This window comes from Rutilus rutilus, assembly GCF_951802725.1.
Source record: "Rutilus rutilus genome assembly, chromosome: 2".
NCBI lineage: Eukaryota > Metazoa > Chordata > Actinopteri > Cypriniformes > Leuciscidae > Rutilus > Rutilus rutilus.
In genome coordinates, this window is record NC_140210.1 from 42837676 (window position 1) to 42856687 (window position 19012).

Here is a 19012-nt window from a genome sequence, read left to right on the forward strand (position 1 = left end):
AATCGTGAAAGTAAAAGGTCTGAATGCGCAATCTCATTGGCTGATGAAAAATCTTTAAAGCCCGTTTTCTCAAAATGACTTTTCTCTCAAACTCCAAGTCCGAAATCTCCACTTCAGTAGCACCTATATACACCAAACTTTCCAGACTTGTACCTAGTTATATTATGAAGACATTTACAGAGGGATTTGTAAATATATTATTCCTAGCCTGATTTATATAACATTTTATTCCAAAAAAACATGGCGAAAATCATTTTTTTAAGGCTATTGACAGTATTTTCTGATTTACAGGATAACAAAAGTAGATATCCATAAATCCCTCTGTAATTTTTTTCCCATCTAATATGTGAACACAATGAAAAAATTATTTTTAACCTGGCTTTATCCAATACTCAGATATCGTTTTTTTAAATATATGCAAATTAGTGCATATTTGATTAGATATTGCCTGATTTGCATATTTAAACATTAAATTACAGAAAACTTGTAATACATTTTTTTTCTCATCTTAATGTAGGTAATCAACTGGGAAAGTTTCATGGTGATATCTGCTAGTTACAAATTTTACCCTATTCACCTGTAGTGTCTCGCCTTAAACAAATATCTGTTTATATTTCATGAGGTCTTTATTTTATTTTATTTGACCTTATTTTATTTTCCATTTGTTTTTTAAATTATTTAATTATATTTATTTATTTTCATTTATAGCTAACAGACATTAACTAATTCCTAAACAAATTCAGGTAATATTTCACGAGGTCTTAAAGCAGGGGTGTCCAAACTCAGTCCTGGAGGGCCACTGTCCTGCAGAGTTTAGCTCCAACCCCAATTAAACACACCTGAACCAGATAATCAAGGTCTGATTATCTGGTTCAGGTGTGTTTAATTGGGGTTGGAGCTAAACTCTGCAGGACAGTGGCCCTCCAGGACTGAGTTTGGACACCCCTGTCTTAAAGGAACTAGAGTTTGCTGGTGGGTCATAGCTTTTTATATATATATATATATATATATATATATATATATATATATATATATATATATATATATATTATTTTTATTACATTTGTATTTACTATTATTTTTAATTTATAGCTAACAGACATTAACTAATATCTAAAAAAAAAAAAAAATTTGCAACTAGCTATTGATGGTGGGTTTTAGTTTTGTTTTATCATTTTATTTTATTTTACTGTTGTTATTATTATTAGTAGCATCTGTTTGAACGGGAGCACATCTGCATTTGATACTTGCAGAGATCAGTAACATCTGACCGGCCTGTCAGAGATTCCCAAGCCGATCAGAGGAGGGTCAATGGAAGCAATTACAGCAGCGACGACTGCCTGGATCGGCTTTGGTTGCGCTCCGGTTTTCGGCACTGACCCCGAACAGGTGCTCCACGCTGATAACGCCGCCCTGTCAATCTAAATGAAAAGCCACCTCTCCCTCTTCACCACCCCTGCGCTCAGGCCTTCTCCGGTTATTCCTATTTTAAGGCTGGAAAGAGGAGCGAAGGGCTTTAATATAAAAGACCAGGACTTAGAGTTGACAAGTGGTGTTTGTATTTCCTGCACGCTTCGGTCAGTGTGTGTGTGTGTGTGTGTGTGCGTGCGTGAGACAGATAGACAGACCGAGAGATCATTAAGATGTCCCGGGCCACACACCAAGTTGATTAGTGTTTTGTTCGGCGACAATCATGGCGTCGTTTCAAAACAGTCCTTGAAACATCCGAACTCATCTGAAAGGGAATGCTTTATGAGCACGCATTTCTCATTCCCGTCTGCCAGGGTAATTCCGTGGCCGTCGCATTACGCTCATTTGTTTATGCTAATTTTATGTTAATGCTCTGTCATTCAAAGGATTCTGGCAGAGGAAAATGGCACGGCGGCCGCTGGTCGCGAGCGCGGCATGTACTCGTGTTCGTACGCGTGGAATTGTTTCATATTCCATCATATTTCTCTGACGTTCTAAGATGAAGAAGAGCCTGGGCTTCCGGTAGATTCCGTCTGAATTGCTCATGCCTTTAACTTGACAGGGTTTCCTGAAGATTTTCTACCTTTAAAAACATTTCGCTGTCATTATTTACTGATTTGCATGAATTATTTAATAACCAATGTAAAAATATGAAATGAAAAATTTAAATATACATATTTTGATGTTAACATTAAGGGCACTAAAAAAACATTTCGTAGAATATGTCTTTTTTTTCTTTCTTTCACAGGCTCTCTAAAGAGTGCAAAAGTCTGGTTGAGGAAGTAAAAACTCTATTGAATTTCTCCATGGGGAAATAGATTTTTAATGATGACTTATAAACCTTTAAATACAGACCTTCCGTGAGCTGCAAAGTTGTTAATCGATGATATTTGCTTCTGCTGAAGACGTCAGCCCGCGTTATTTCAGCATAGTTTTTTAAATAATCATGTTTAACAGTGGAATTCTTGGTGAAACATTACCCATGATGCTGTACAGACAATTACACCAATCAGAGAGTTGGGAAAAAAAAGCTTTTTTTGTTTGCAGTGTTGTGATTCACCTCGTAGCTGATTAGCTTGGTTCATGGCTTGTAACCCTTATTAACAAAGACTTTTTTTAAATCCCAATGGGAAAATTGAATAGAAAAAATACTTCCAGAACCAACAGCGCTGAAAAAAAGGGGCAGGCACCACTAGCGGCGCCAGGATTTTGATTGTAGGTGGGCCCCCAGAAAACTGGATGGGCCAGTTAAAATAAGCCCAAAAAAAAAAAAAAAAAACGGGTTCCCCTTCATCTCCGGTTCAATGCTTTTCTGCGGCACTGAGGACAGTGAGGACTCAGTAGCCTACCTGAATTTAATGCGTAATTAGCATAGGTTTTAAAAAAAAATTAAACAGGAATTTTTTGTAGCTTTTTTTAATACAATTACAGTTTCATTTAATTTATTGTTTAATAAAATTATAGGCCTATTATTTTTTGTTTATTAACCGCAACAACAGCTGTAAAGATGAAGTTGACGATCGCCATCTCCATAGTGAACGCGCCTATAGAGAGAAATGCACATCATGGATTACATAACCAGAGAGTAGCCTATTCCTTTTCGTTTTAAATTGTTAAAAATACATTTCAAGCTTTCTTAAGATATATTTCATGTCTGTGAGGCATATGCTGAGTTTCGTTAAGTTAGGATGAGCGCTCCTGTTCACGAGCAATGCAAGTGACCGCGCAGGCGCCTCCATGATTATGTTGTCTGCTATATTAAATCCAGGCAATTGGTTGATAAAAAATATTCAAATTAAGATACAATTTATACAAAACGAAATTCACTTAAAAAAAGGTTTTCTACAAAACAAACCTTAATTAAGTGGTCAAAATCATGTCTGACCCGCTCCATGTCTCTCGATATTGCGCATCCTATCTTACTCGTGACTTTTCATAATCAACATAAATGAAAAAATAACATTATAATATTTTAATAAATATGAAACTAAATGAGCTTATTTAATGGCTACAACACATATAGTAGGCCTACAGACTTTCTATTTGTACAAATTGCTGCACATTCATTTTATTCTGAATTTTGCACACTAAGTTGAAAGGCATTTGTTTGTGCATGCATGTAAAACATATCTGCAACATTTATGCGTGCATTTAATAATTACTATCTTAATGAATAATGTAACAAGGACGAAGCATGTAAACTGCGTTGTTTGTTTAGAATGGAATGAATCGCAAATAGATCCGAATGAAGAAACGTACAAAACCATAGTAGAAAATGGGTAGGCACGGACCTAAAATGGGTGGGCCCAATGGTAGCGCCGCGGCTGGCAGGCACTAATGCACTCTATAGTTTTAAAATCCCTGGTATAAAGTAGGCTACTTTTATGGTGTTTTTTGTCCTTTTTTTGGGGGCTTGACAGATGTGGTCACTATGAGCTGTTGTTTGGTTTTCTTTGGCTGAGCTTTTCCTTGTATAAAAGCTTCCCCTCTGAGCTGTAATGACTGAGCGGCCAGTAAACAGCGTCTCCATGAAGGTGTGGAGGTGAAGAGTGATGAATTAGGTTGTTAATACAGTGCCATTGTAAACGGTCACAGGGTTTTATACAGCGCCGAATATTAATAGTGATTTGGATGTCTGCTTCTTGATTTTATAGCGGTGGAAAGTGGCAAAGCGCCAGAACGTGAGCAAACTTGGCTGACTGGTTGTTAGACAAATGAAGCAGTCAAATAAAAGAAAGCAGCTGCTGAGTTTTACGTGCAGACGGGAGTTAGTGAGCATCTGCTGTTTTACCGCCGCGTGAAGACTGTCACAGTTATAAAAGTGCCGAGGCGCCATGACAAGGCTTGTGGGTAAGATGATACCGATGTGGCATTCGGGAACAACTCGAGACATTATGGAGTTCCATCATAATCATTGTGCAGCAAGCCGATTATTATTGTATATACTGCAGCAAATTTACTTGTTTGTGCGAGGAAGTAAAAGTGCATGATTGTGTTTATTTATTAAGTCAAATTTCCATTAAAATGCCAAATGCTGCATATAATGTAACCATGAAATATATGATGTTGTCTTCTTGCCATTATTCAATCATAATATTTAACAAATAGGCCACAGCTGGATTGATTTTGGGTCGTTCTACTAATTTTAAATAATAAAACACTACAGTATGTTGAATTTGATTATGATTATGAATTAAGATGTTAGTGCAAGGAAGTAAAAGTATAAGGTTTTATTTATTTATTTATTTAAAATGTCTACTAATGAAGAGAATGTAACCAAAAAATTCATAATGTTATGTTTTTGATTTTGATATACTGGCATTTATTCAATCATTATATTTAACGAATATGCCACGGATGGATTAATTTTATATTAATCTATATATATATAACTACCATTAAAAAATATTTATTTATTTTTAAAACTTACAAGTTTTACTAAATAAATTTAAACTTCTATAAAACACAAAAGAAGATGAAAAATAAAAAAAGTCACATTTGAAACATTCTTCAAAATATATTCTATATTCTTTTGTGTTCCACAAAATGAAGAAGCGCATGAGGGTGAGTAAATGCTGACTGAAATTTCAGTTTTTGTAACTTTTTATGTTCATTAAGTTACAACAAATGGTTTATTTCTAACTAAAACTATTAGAAACATCTCTCTTAATTGAAATAAGCTGAAATATTATAAAATATAAAAATTAGTTGAAAAACTAAAACTGAAATAAAAATAAATTAAACCTAAATGCCAATATAAAAAAAAAGAAAAAGCATATGACGAAATTAAACTAAAATGAACATGAATGAAAATAAAAGCTAATTGAAAATATGAATAAAACTAAAATAAAAACTCAAATGGCTCTGGATGGCACTTGCTGCCCAGCGTACAGTGTGTGTCCTGCAGTGAAACGCTCCAGCGCGTCTTGTCAGGTATTGATGGACCCTTCTGGAGGTGCTGTGGTTTAGTCAAACATCACAAATCTTTTCAGAAACTCATTCTTCAGACGCTCCAGTCATCCCTTCCCTTTATAATCCCATTCCAGGTTCTACAAGATGGGATTTGTCCAGATCAATTTTGTAATGCGTTTTTCATTTTGCAATGTAATTAAGGTGGTCTCACTTCTTCCTCCCGCTCATAACTGATTCATATTCTGTCACCTGGTTTGTATTAGTGGGTCAAGGGTGAGTTCAGTGCTGAGCTAACTCTAATCTCTCAATGTAAAACTGGCTTACTGTAACTGTAATATATCCACGGAGGTCGGCTCATGGCAGCTTTCTTCTGAAGTAGGGGTTATTCCAGCACTCAAACGGCCTCAGCCTCAGAGAGATTGTTCAAGCTCCACCTGATGCGTTTTACACATGGCAGCACTCACCATAATCTCTGATCTGATTGGGTTTACGCATCTTCTGGGACTCAGGATCACAGGATCAGTGCTTTTGAGAAAAAACTGAATTTGGTTGCTTTATTTTATTACATTTTTTATTTTATAAAAAAATAAAATAAAAAAATATATATATATATATTATTTTATTTTTATTTTTTATTTTTTTTGTCCTTGCACTGGTTCAGGTATTTTTAAACTTAATTTTTAGTTTTTTTCTGATTTTCTCCATCAAATGTTTTAAACACACCAGGTGTCAAAACACCTGGTCTGACCATGTGCGACAACACTAATAATATACCAATATTCAATGCTTGGCATATGCATGTGTTGACAGCATTATAATTTTTTTTATTTTTTTGTGGTCACATGTTACCATAAGCACTTTACAGACACGATTAGTTGATTTGATGTACTGATTAGGACAGAATTGGCATCTTTGTAGTTAATGCTAAGGCTCATTGTGGGTGTAAAGTCTAGTGCTTATGTAGGCAGCTTTTTAAATCACAAAGCAAAGGCTGTTTCAGAAGGTAGGCAGCATAATTAACAAGCTCATTAAAAAGTCAATGCAGTCAAAGTGAGAAATGTTGATTTGTAAATATAAATCATTCAATACTACAATGTATCTAATATAAATTGTCATGCATACTTTTAGACTCTTTTACCCAATGTATAACGAATCCGTTATATTGACACGGGCCCGATATTTTCGTTCACTTAAAGGGATACTCCACTTTTTTTGGAAATAGGCTCATTTTACAACTCCCCCAGAGTTAAACAGTTGAGTTTTACCGTTTTCGAATCCATTCAGCCGAACTCCGGGTCTGGCGGTACCACTTTTAGCATAGCTTAGCATAGATCATTGAATCGGACAGGACCATTAGCATCTCTCTCAAAAAAATGAACAAAGAGTTTCGATATTTTTCCTATTTAAAACTTGACTCTTCTGTAGTTACATCGTGTACTAAGACCGACGGAAATCAAGAAACTTTGCTGCAGTAGCATGAGTCCAGCAGGTGTAATGATATGACGCAGCGCATGCCGCCTGATAATAGGCTACCGAGCTGGGGACTATTATCAGGCGCTGCGTCATATCATTACGCCTGCTGGACTCATGGTACGGCAGCAAAGTTTCTTGATTATTACGCAGGAATGAGAGTATAGTTCCTAGCCATATCAGCCTAGAAAATCGCAACTTTACATTTTCCGTCGGTCTTAGTACACGATGTAACTACAGAAGAGTCACGTTTTAAATAGGAAAAATATCGAAACTCTTTGTTCATTTTTTTTGAGAGAGATGCTAATGGTCTTGTCCGGTTCAATTCATTATGCTAAGCTATGCTAAAAGTGGTACCCCCAGACCCGGAGATCGGCTGAATGGATGTTTAACTCTGGGGGAGTTGTAAAATGATCCTATTTCCCAAAAAAGTGGAGTATCCCTTTAAGACATAATCGACAGTGTTTACGGGATTACACGTCATAATGGGCGTTTTGACATAATTTTGCGTGTACTTGTGTTAAACGATCTATCACAGCGTGGAGTACCAAATAAAGTTTCTTTCACAGCGTCTTGCACTTGAATGGCTTAAAATCACATCAATGTTTAAAAACTGATATGACTTAAAAACACGTGAAAATTATAAACTTTCTTGAAGCAACACTGGCCCGATCCTTCAAATAGGTGATTATAGTTTTAGGGGGGCTAAAAACAGTCTAAACCACCTCTGATGTATGATCCATTTCAGTCATGTTGCCTATATAGGCAGCTCACTAGATTTTAGAACAGAGCCAGAGACTCAAAGCACTTCCTTAATTGGACTTCCTGTATGTCAAAGAGACGCAGCATGATAGTTTCACCCAGAGGCGTTGTGCGTGTGTGTGTGTGTGTGTGTGTGTGTGTGTGTGTGTGTGTGTGTGTTTAACGGTTCTTTCCTGACCAGCATCAAAAGCGGGGTTTTTTTGCCCCCGCTGTTGCCATGGGTTATTTGAGGTGCATTAATTCAAGTGTATTGACTGCACGTTTGAGTAACTCTAAAATGACCTTGTGCTTAAAAGTCTTCAAAGTCAAAGCGTATCACAGAGTTACTACAGCCAGAAGCCACTCTGTTGATGTTGGGCAGCCAGATGTTATTTCTCATCGAGTGCAGTTTTGTGAATCTTTACTCTGTGCTGTTTGTGATCTCTCTGAGATGATCAAGCTTGTGCATCTTCGTGTCATTGTCATTTTTATCTGCCGAGCCGCCCACCTGCATGCTTCAAAGCGACAGGAAAACAAGCTGCTCTTGTGAAACAAAACTATCTGATTCTGTAACACACAGTATGTGAGATAAGAACCCTCAACCACTCTAACCTTTGACCTCTAAACCACATGGCCCCTAGTTGTCTGATGATTATTTCTTTGATCACATTTAATCATCTTGCTCTTAGAAGTGATAATTAATTCTGTACCTCTGTGCAATATAACTATATAAACTGCAGATAAAACAAAGATCGAATAAAGATAGAACTAAGATTTCCGGTTAAAAGAAGAACAGTTATATTATAAATTATAATATGAATGAAGTGCAAGAATGCAATAGAAGTGCAATATATATATATATATGCAACCCTATGGCTAGTGGTTTTCCAAAATGATTAGCCACTCAGCATTTTCACTGGCCACAATTTTGACATCGAGACCTTGGCATAGGAAAAAACTGCCATATAGATTTTTTTTTAAAATGATCTTATAATTTGGCGGCAGGAATATTACTGTGCGTTCACACCAAACGCGAATAGCGCGTCAAATTCGCATCTACCGCGTCTAGTTGGACGCTTGAACATTTTGAATCCATTCGCGCGTTAAAAGCAAAAGTTTGAGGCGAAATCCGCTTCTTGTGGGCGGGGCAAGTGCTAGGCGGTTGTCTGTTTGTGTTGTAAATGGCTGATGTTGATCGAGCATTCCTCAAGAGAGTTACCGCTCTGTATTTGCTTTGGAAAGCAGAACAGCGGCATAGGGGTCATCGTCGCCGTACTTGGGTCCACCGAGACCCTCGGAGGCGTACCCAGTTTGGCGAGTTTCACCATTTGCTCCAGGAGCTGCGCCTGGATGACGGCCGCTATCAGCGGTGCTTCCGCCTGTCCCGCAGCCAGTTTGATGACCTGTTGTCCCGCATCGGAGCGAGGATCACCCTCGCCCTCACCCACATAATCTGTCATTTATTTTTGTATTGATGATAAATGGAGCCAGCCTCCAAAAGTAATTAACCTGTCCTTTGATTTTATTTTCTTTCTCACACAACACTGTCCAGACACGAACTATGTCCTTATACACCAAAATATATTGGTTGTCTTTACATTAGAATAATAATGTTTCATATAATCTGGATTTAGATATGGAATAAATAGCATTCAATACAAAATTAATATGTCTCATATATTGAAATCAAGTTTTTATGTGATAAAAGATTTACTTTGTTTTTACTTCACCACGTGACAACAGCAGTAGGCTCCTGATTGGTTAACGCGGCGCAAACTGACGCCAAAGTTCAGATTTTTCAACTCGGGCGTCAGACACGAATTCGCGTCAAACGCGCGAATGCACAAAAAGCACCAAATAAAATGATTTGAATCTCAATTCGCGTCCACCGCGCTAAACGCCTCATTCGCGCAGCAGGACCTCCAGACGCGCGTAAACGCGTCTTTGCATTGACTTAACATTGAAATCACTCGTGCCAGACGCTCTATTCGCGTTTGGTGTGAACGCACCTTTAGGCTGTTGTCACTTTAAGACCTGATGCATGGATCCATTATACTGTTACACATGTGTTTTCATTCTCAACTTTTTACACTCACTTAAAACACAAATTACTGTGTTTACGTGAATACTCACCAAGACGTATATGTGTATTTGACTGTTTAAGTGCAATAAAAAGCGATTTAGTACTGAGAGGCGGCTTTATGTAACGCACTTCGGCTGTGAGCACAAAATCTGCTGGAATGAGTAAAATTATGTGCAATACGCGCAATCCCACACCAAAATTCAAGCCCTGCAATAGCAACAATATTCATCCGGAACAAATGAAACGAGTGAGTCGGGAGAGGCGGGTTTGTGTGTCACACGCTGTCGGAGAGATGAGAGAGAGCGTGTGTCTATTCTGTGGAAAATGAGTATTGGAAGCGTTTCAGATATTTCAGTATATTTGGGTTGCCGGGTGGTAGTGTCAAGCCCTGTATCAGTTTTCCTTTCTGTAACTCCCCCAGTTGAATTGAAACTCTGGTTGAAATCCCTCAGAGGGAAGCGTTCAGATTGGCTCTCCACACCTGAGGCCAGAGGAGACTCAAAGTTCAGTTTGATTAGCCCTGTGGGATCACCGGGACCCTTCTGGGTCTGACGCTGGAGTGAGACTTGGAGCCGAATGGAAAATTAATCCAGGCACGTTCAGATATCTACATCTTTATGACTCTGGAATACTCCATTCTGATTGGTCAGTCGTGTCATTCTGCTAAGTATTTTGTCAAATGCCGTCAAACTGACTAATTGACTGATTTTCTACATAGCTGTGCTGGGTTCATGTCTCACGTATCACTCTGCTGTCTCTTTCTTCTAGCTTAATAGAATAGTTTCAACTCAAATCAATATTGTCCATTTATTTATTCATTTGGTAAGAAGTAGGATAATGTACAGTCATAAGATAATGAAATTCCATTGAACTGCAATTAGGTAAATGCCTCTTCCAGTTCATGAACTAAAAGGGATTCTGACTTGTTCATCACTGGCAGTTGTAACAACGGTCACGTGGAGGTTTGAGGCGAGCATGGGCATGTTGCGGAATGACTCTGTGTTTTCTTGTGTTAAGAGTTGTTCACTCAGTTGTGTTTCAGCACATGGAGTAAGTCTGATCAAGGATAAGTTTACTGTATGATTCTTTGATTCAAAGGCCTGTTGCTGTTTATGGAAATTAAGAAGCATTACTGGGTCTGAAGTTCAAGCTGGTAGGTCACTTTACTTTACCACGTTACTTCTGATGCACCGTTTTGTTGCAGTCTTGTATATTAACCATACTTCTTGTGAGTGAAGGTGTATGCAAGCTGTTGATTTGACTGAGTTGTAGACTTGCATGTATACTTTCATTAATAAACCTTTAATAGAAAGTACACATAGTCACATGATCCCACTGTTGCTTAATTGTCAAGACGTTAGTCTAGACAACATCAGCCTATATAAGAGCTCATGACTGCTTCTTTCCATGTGTCATGTTCAGTAGGAATTACATCAGGTCATGAAGGGAAGTTCAGTCTCAGTCGCTTGTATTCACCTCAGGATATGAATATGTTGGTAGTAAACAGATGTGTATGTATAAATTCCTACAGCATCTGAAGTGTGCTCTTTGAACTTCTTTATCAGTGCAGTATGACCTGTGTTTTGTCATTATGACTCTGTGTGTGTGTTTTAGAAGTTGCTTTCAGTTTAAAGGTTGTTTAGAGTAAAAGAAAAGCAGACTTATCTTATCAGATTAATCTTAAACAAACATGCCTAAGATATTGAAATTCTAGGCCTGTAGTGATGTATATTGGTTACACTTTATTTCGATGGTCAACTATAAGCAACTTTGCAACTACATGTCAAATAACTCTCATTAGAGTATTAGTAGACTCAAAGACTCAAAGGCCAGTGCTGTTGAAGTGACTGCTTAGCTCAGGAATTAAGAAGTTATTATTTAATAATGTAATGTAAATTTGTCGTCATGCAGTTCCACTAGCGTGAGAGGTTATGTAACAGTTTTACCCTGCTAGACTTTTGATCGTCATATGCCTGAATAAGCAGCTTATATTGGTTAAGACCCGCCTACTTAGACCTGAAGAGATTGACATATATTGTGGCCAATCACAATTTGTTTTGCTTTTACATGCTCAACTTCTTTTCAGACCATTAGTCATCAAATTATCTGTAAATACTGAAGCTACCATAAAAAAGGAGGTGCAGATTTAGCTAAAAAAAATGAGCTGATCATCATTTCAAGGTCATCACGATTCAAACGTGACCAAACGTGGTGATGCCTGAGTGGTTAAGTTGTTTACTCTGCAATTAGTCCATCCATTTTCACAAGTTTGACATATTTATACCGATTTGCGGGCTGAATAATGGCATTGACAGGGTAATCAGCCAATCTCCGCGCTCTCTCATGTGACCCTACACTGTTTTGTTGTTTTTTTCACTAAATTTGCTCTGTAACATTAATAATATGTCTTAATTGACAACAGAGGTGTATAAGTACTATTTAATCAATTTAATCAACCAATCCCAACAGACTGGTCCATCTGATCAATCAGAGCAGAGTAGACCAATCACAATAGACTGGGTCATCTGACCAATCAGAGCAGAGTAGACCAATCACAACAGACTGGTCCATCTGATCAATCAGAGCAGAGTAGACCAATCACAATAGACTGGGTCATCTGACCAATCAGAGCAGAGTAGACCAATCACAACAGACTGGGCCTTCTGACCAATCAGAGCAGAATAGACCAATCACAACAGACTGGGCCTTCTGACCAATCAGAACAGAGTAGGCTAATGACCCAATCCTTTATCGAACTATTTCAGTGTGTGAGTGTTTCTAATATAAAGGCCAAAAGAGTTACTGCAAATTTGACCTCTTTCTCTTTTCTGACCAATGTAATCAATCTCTCAAAAAAAAATTTCTCTTTTGTAAAATCATAGTAATGCCATCGTTATTTTTTTCTTTTGCTATTGGAGAAAAAGGAAACGCAAAAATGATATTCAGTTGAGTTTCCTCTTCAGCACAATAGAAGTTTGCCCAACTATATCGACTCCTGAGAATTTTCAGGGGGAAAATTGGTCTATAGAGCCACAGATCTGCAGAAACAGCACAGTCGGAGCTTTTGCAAACACCTTTTACTTCAGAGAAAATATGGTTTATATGGTATTTAATCTAATGTTCTGTAATGTCTGGTTTGTAATGTCAAATATTTTATCATACAATACAATATATATATATATATATATTTGAAGAGAGACAGCCTGCTTTTTCTCAGAAAACATGGCTCTGATGCATGTGCGTGTTTGTGGATTAGCTGTAAGCCTGTAAAGCCTGTAAAACTAATTCCTCCAACTGCAGAGCAAACGCACTCAAATATCAACCATATATGAACCATACGTCTCTCTCTCACACACACACACACATACACACACGTTACCACACAATCAGCGTCTGTTTGTGTGTGTTAATTCAAGTAGCTGTTGAGTCACTGACCCCGTCACTGTTCAACCCGTGTGAGGTTTCTTTCTGTCTCACCTAGTTTTGCGCTCTCTCTCTCTCTCTCTCTCTCTCTCTCTCTCTCTCTCTCTCTCTCTCTTCCTTCCTTAATCTCTCAGTGTTACACGCCTCCCCAGTCTTACTCCCTCCCCCTTTCTCTCTCTCTCTCTCTCTCTCTCTCTCTCTCTCTCTCTCTCTCTCTCTCTCTCTCTCTCTCTCTCTCTCTCTCTGTCTGTCTCAGTGTTTCTGGCGTCGGCTCAGAACTGCAGTGGTTGATTCAGTCAGTCGGGTCGTGTCGCTGCTCTGCATGCGTGCGCGTGTGTGTGCGTGTGTGTTTGCTCGCTCCGGCTGCTATGCGTAGACGTGAAGGAGGCTGCAAATGTACCAGTGCACAGTTTATCAGGAGGAGATGTGGTGTCGCGCAGAAGCCCTGTGAGGCGGTCCTGCCCCGCGACAGCTTCGCTAGGACACTTCCTCTGAGGACCAGCGCTACTCTTAACAAGTGAGTCTGCTCTCAGGGTGCTGTGTTTAAGTGTGTTTGTGAAGGTATGGACACGCATGAGATTGTCACCCAAAGCAAAATGACCCCAACTCACAGGTGGGATGGACTGGTTGGTGCTGGACTGGCATGTTTTGGGATTTGGAGTGTGAGACGTGTCGTCTTTGATGAGCCACATGTGTGTTTGTTAGAGTTTGGGGACAAAATTGTCCTTAGACGTGAGCTAAATGTGGCAAATCTCCCTTTTGGGGATGTTGCCAAATGATTTTTAGATAAAGTGCATAACGGTTTTTGAATCCTAACAGGCTGAAAGTTTCTTTGAGGCGGTTGGGTTAGTCTGGAGTCATGATTAGTTTGATATAAAGAGCAGAAGTCTGTGGTGTGTCTTCATTTAGAGAGCAAGGCAAGCGGGTGTTTGTGTTGCATGCACACTTCCTCCGGTGACGAGGCGAGAGCACGATCAAGTTTGTTTTTAAGCCTCCAACTGAGAGAAAGTGACAGCAGCCAGTGATCATAACTCATTATGTGTGTCAGGAAGCCTCTCATTTCGCTTTTTCTGTTTTCTCTGGCTAATCTGTTTGTTCTTGCAAAGCTGCACAATGTTGATTTTCCTCAGACATTCTTCTGGCGAGGGTTTGTTCAACACTTGGTATTAAACGGCTGGATTTAATTCTGTTTGAACTGTTTGACGCTCTCCATTTAAAGTGTATTTTGACAGTAATTTCAGTGTTGGCTTTGCTAAGCATGAGCGGTCAACCCAATTTGCTTCAGACCGATATGGATTTTTTGGTGCCAATATGTCTAACACAGTGCTTACATTTCTTAAGTATTTATTCAAATTAAGATTATATATATAAAAATTTAAAACCGAAGTAGTTTATCTCTTGACAATTGTTAATTATAAGGTAAATTAAGATGGTTAGCCTAATTATCACTAGAACTGACATTCTGACTCAGTATTGGTTGATTAAGTGTTCTGAACGATATATTGGTCGATTAAAAAATCGTCTCTCAAGTATTTTTGTAAATTTAAACTTTTATTTATTTATTTGAGATTACATTTTGAACATTTTCTGTTGACTTACATTGATAGAGTCCAACCGCAACTATGTCACTGCGATATCTACATGCACCATGATTCGTCTACCTTGCATATATGTAACTGTACATCGTCGCATGTGTTTCTCGTGTGAAGATGTGTCTGTGCTGCGTGACGTGACAAAGCGCCTCTGATGCAGCGTTTCATTCACCGAATCAAAGACTAATATACACTCACTTTAATCCGTAACATCTTTTACTGCCTTGATCGTGTTGCTTTTTCCTTCAGGAAATACTCATCAAGTTTTGTTCGTGAGCTTGAATGATGAGTAGATTCTCTTACTCTATCTATAAACTGCTGAGGGAATGCATCTCCACTGTTTCTCTCTGTGTGTGTGTGTGTGTGTGTGCGCGTCCATGCGCATTTATGTGCTGTATGTTTATGTTACATAGATTTTTAAATATTTTTTATAGTGTAAATAGCTTGTTTTGTCAATGTATTTGGTTTATGCTCATGCATTTTGTTTTCATGGGTGTTTTTTTGTGTGTGCGTGTGTGTGTGTGTGTGGGTGTGTGTGGCTGTTATCTTGCAACGCACCCGAGAAACCGATCTATTAGAGTAAAAGCGCTGAGGAAGGAAGTGTTCGCGTTGAAAAGGGTCAGTGCAAAGGATGCCCTTTAAAAGCAGAAAATTCCTCCACCAACAATTGGAAAAGTACACGAGATAAAAACGCTCTCGTGTGTGACTCATCCTGAGACTGAGACTATTTGTGCGGTGATGTCTGGTCCTTCACGAGTCGCCTTGAGAGCTTCGGCACGGAAAGAAGGAAGAAAGAAAGAAAACAATGCAGCATGACAAAAACCATTACGCTGCAGGTGGTTTGTTATCAAGATTTCACACTGTTGTGAGTGTGTCTGCATGCAAGCGTGTTAGGGAGAAGAAAACCAAGGTGAAGTGTTTATAAAGTACAACAGGGCTAAAGGCCATCTGGGGTAAAAGGTCAGTTTGGGTTATTATTCGCTCTAGAAACACTAAATAGAAACTAAAAACCACCTAAGCACTTCCCTAAACACCTGTCTGTCTCTGTGTATTACAGATATGGCAGAGAGAAGGATTACAGCATATGGATTACAGCATACAGCATATCATTAATGCATCTGTATCTAGAATAAATATCACTAATATGTATTTAAGGCCTTTTGCATTGAGGACATATTTACTGCATAAAGACAAACTTTGGTTACACTTTATTTTAAAGGGTTAGTTCAGCCAAAAATGAAAATTCTGTCAGTAATTACTCACCCTCATGTTGTTCCAACCCCGTAAGACTTTCGTTCATCTTCGGAACACAAATTAAGATATTTTTGATTAAATCTGAGAGCTGGATCACTCCTCCATAGGCTTCTAAGACACTAAAACTTGCTGGCCCAGAAAATGTATTAAAGACATCGTTAATATAGTCCAAGTGACTCCAGTGGCTCAATCTTAAGTTTATAAAGCGACGAGAATACTTTTTGTGCGCAAAAACAAACAAAAATAACGACTTTATTCCACTATTCATTTCATTCTCTCTCTGTGCCTCGAGTTAGTTTACGTAGTGTTTTTGCGCAGCGCGTCTGTGTTGCACGTCACCACGTAGGCTCACTATTGGGCGATGCTGGTCATGTGTGTGATACGTGGTGACGTGCAACACAAGACGCGCTACGCTTAAACACTACGTAAACTAACTCGAGGCCCAGAGAGAAGGAAATGAAAAGTGGAATAAAGTCGTTATTTTTGTTTGTTTTTGCGCACAAAAAGTATTCTCGTCGCTTTATAAACTTAAGATTGAGCCACTGGAGTCACTTGGACTATATTAACGATGTCTTTAATACATTTTCTGGGCCAGCAAGTTATAGTGTCTTAGAAGCCTATGGAGGAGTGAGACAGCTCTCAGATTTAATCAAAAATATCTTAATTTGTGTTCCGAAGATGAACGAAGGTCTTACGGGGTTGGAACAACATGAGGGTGAGTAATTACTGACAGAATTTTCATTTTTGGGTGAACTAACCCTTTAAGGGGACGTAGTTACATTGTACTTACTCAAATAAGTATTGAGTACCCAGACAGCAACACAATTTCGGCCCAGATCCGGCCCACATCCACGTGTACCAGATGTGGGCCGGATCTTGGCCGACACTATGTTGCTGTCTGGGTAATATTAATTAACTACTTACTATAGAGTTATGGTTAGGGCACACATATATTATATAAACACAAACTTTTATTTTGGATGCGATTAATCGTGGCACAGCCCTTTGAATAACCAGTGTACGTGTTTACATGCATGAATTTTGCCCATGCACTTATTGTCGTAGCTATATGTAGATAACTAGCCTCAGCGGATGAATCTCTTGGCTCTCTGAAAACGATTCTGCTGCGTGGACAGAGTTTTTCCCGAGTTGCACGACTGATCTCTCTCTCACACTTAGCATAATGTTCAGCATGTTTTGTGGAGTAATGATGCCTGAGATTGTTCCTCCAGCACTGCCATTTTGTCAGGTTTCAAAAGAGACGCAGATCAAGACAAGCTAGAGGAGTATTTGTACATTGAATGTTATTCAGGGTACATGTAGAGTATTAAGCTATTATCTCGACTCACATCCAGCTCTTTCACTCAAGCCTTTGTCGATGCTGTGAATTGGCCCGTAACCTTTGCAGCACATGTAAAACATCAATAAATTACTATCCAGTCTGTTTTAACCTCACATCGAGTGGCTGGCGACCTTCTTATTTAGCCGAATTAAAGCGATGATGATGCTAAACCAATTCCTGCTCAGGAATAAACACTCTTGTTCCCAATTATCCCACATCACTGTCAGAGTGAAGCTGTTCACAGTATTCCCGCGTATTTCATCATGTCATGCACAACCGTGAGATCCCGTCTTGATCTGTGACAACACTTATGTCTGGGTGAACACCATATGCGTGCTGTTTTGAGTAAATCTTGAGGAAAACGGCGGGAACATTTAGTGCCGCTCATGTTTGCTTTCCAATGATTTTAAAGCAAGCTGGATTTGTGGAGGTGAGGAACAGTAGAGGAATGTTGTTTGAAACACAGACACAACTAGGGTTTCAAAACAAAGAAAATGTAATGATGCTTTCAGCTACCAATAAGAGTGCACAACCCGTTTGCTTTGTTCTGACACAGGATTGGGTGTGTTCACACTCTGGTGCGATTGCTCTGTTAGTGCGGTTCATTTGAATAAGTTTAAACGCTGCCGTCTGAACCCTGGTGCACCAAACAAGAGGAGCGAAACACTGAAAAGATGAGTCTCTGTCCGCCTCCAAACCAACTCTGGTGCAGTTCGACTGAAATATGAACACAACACAGACCAAAGACATGTAAATAAACCAAAAACAGGACGTGATGTCACAAGATGCGACCCTAAAAAGGACAGAATCCTCAAGCGTCCCTGTTTTTTCTCATCATAGTCGTGATGTTGCTCATCACAGTTCAGTACAGGCATCAGAACCGCGTCTCCTCACAGCAGATCTGTGTGTGTTTGTGTGTGTGTGTGTGTGTGTGTGAGAGAGAGTTCTCAGCTGGTCAAAATACCATCATATGAAGCTATGCACATACAGCGAGCGCATTTAGCCCAGAACACAACATTGTTTTAGACGTTCGGGAAGTTCTGTTGCGAAATATACCGACTAATCAGGTTGTGAACGAATCCCTATGACTTTAGGTCCGGCATTTAGGGTCTGTGTTAAAATGCCAATGTGATCGTTAATTTTCTTTTTTTGGTCCGGACCAAACCAGCCAAGCGAACCGAACTACAAGTGTGAACACACCATTAAAATGCGTTTGATTCGCTTTCACAAGGCAACATTTCCAAGCGTTGGGTGGCCGTTACACATATATAAAGTGTCACGATTCCAGCTCTAACTTATAATATGTAATAAACTGTATATGACACGAACAAGCAAAGCTACATCGACTACAACATAATCAGTCAACCTTTCAGTATATCACGTCTCCGTTCCCTTGTAGATTCGTAACCGAGACGTTATTAATATTGAATTTGGTTCTCATTTGGTTTGTCTTGTCAACTTAACAGGGTCTGTTTGGCCCTGTTTGAGCCTTTCCAGTGAAGAACGTGGCACGGTAATTAATTGTTGAGAAATGTCGAGGGATTCCTGTGTGTGTGCGTGCGTGTGTGTGTGTGTGTTGTAATTACCAATTAAAGCAGCATAGAGGGCTGCATGTCCTTGGTATGAACAGATCTCTCTCAGCGGAAAAAGCAAACCCAGAGTGATGAGCGCTTCCAGTCCGCATTTATGTCTCTGTTTTGTCATTATGTTGTTTGACAGAGCAGT

The 19012-nt window shown here is 39.0% G+C and overlaps 1 protein-coding gene across 3 annotated transcripts in view; it reads left to right on the forward strand.

Annotated features, from left to right (window-relative positions):
* inpp4b (inositol polyphosphate-4-phosphatase type II B) overlaps positions 1-19012 on the forward strand; it is a 167001-nt gene that overhangs the window by 23152 nt on the left and 124837 nt on the right. The window contains exon 1 of one of the 3 annotated variants that reach the window (XM_084401688.1): positions 13118-13616. The exons of the other annotated variants lie outside the window; for them this stretch is intronic. The gene's annotated coding sequence lies outside the window, so the exon portion shown is untranslated. Of the gene's footprint in view, positions 1-13117; positions 13617-19012 lie in introns of those variants that run through there. 3 annotated transcript variants of the gene reach the window in all.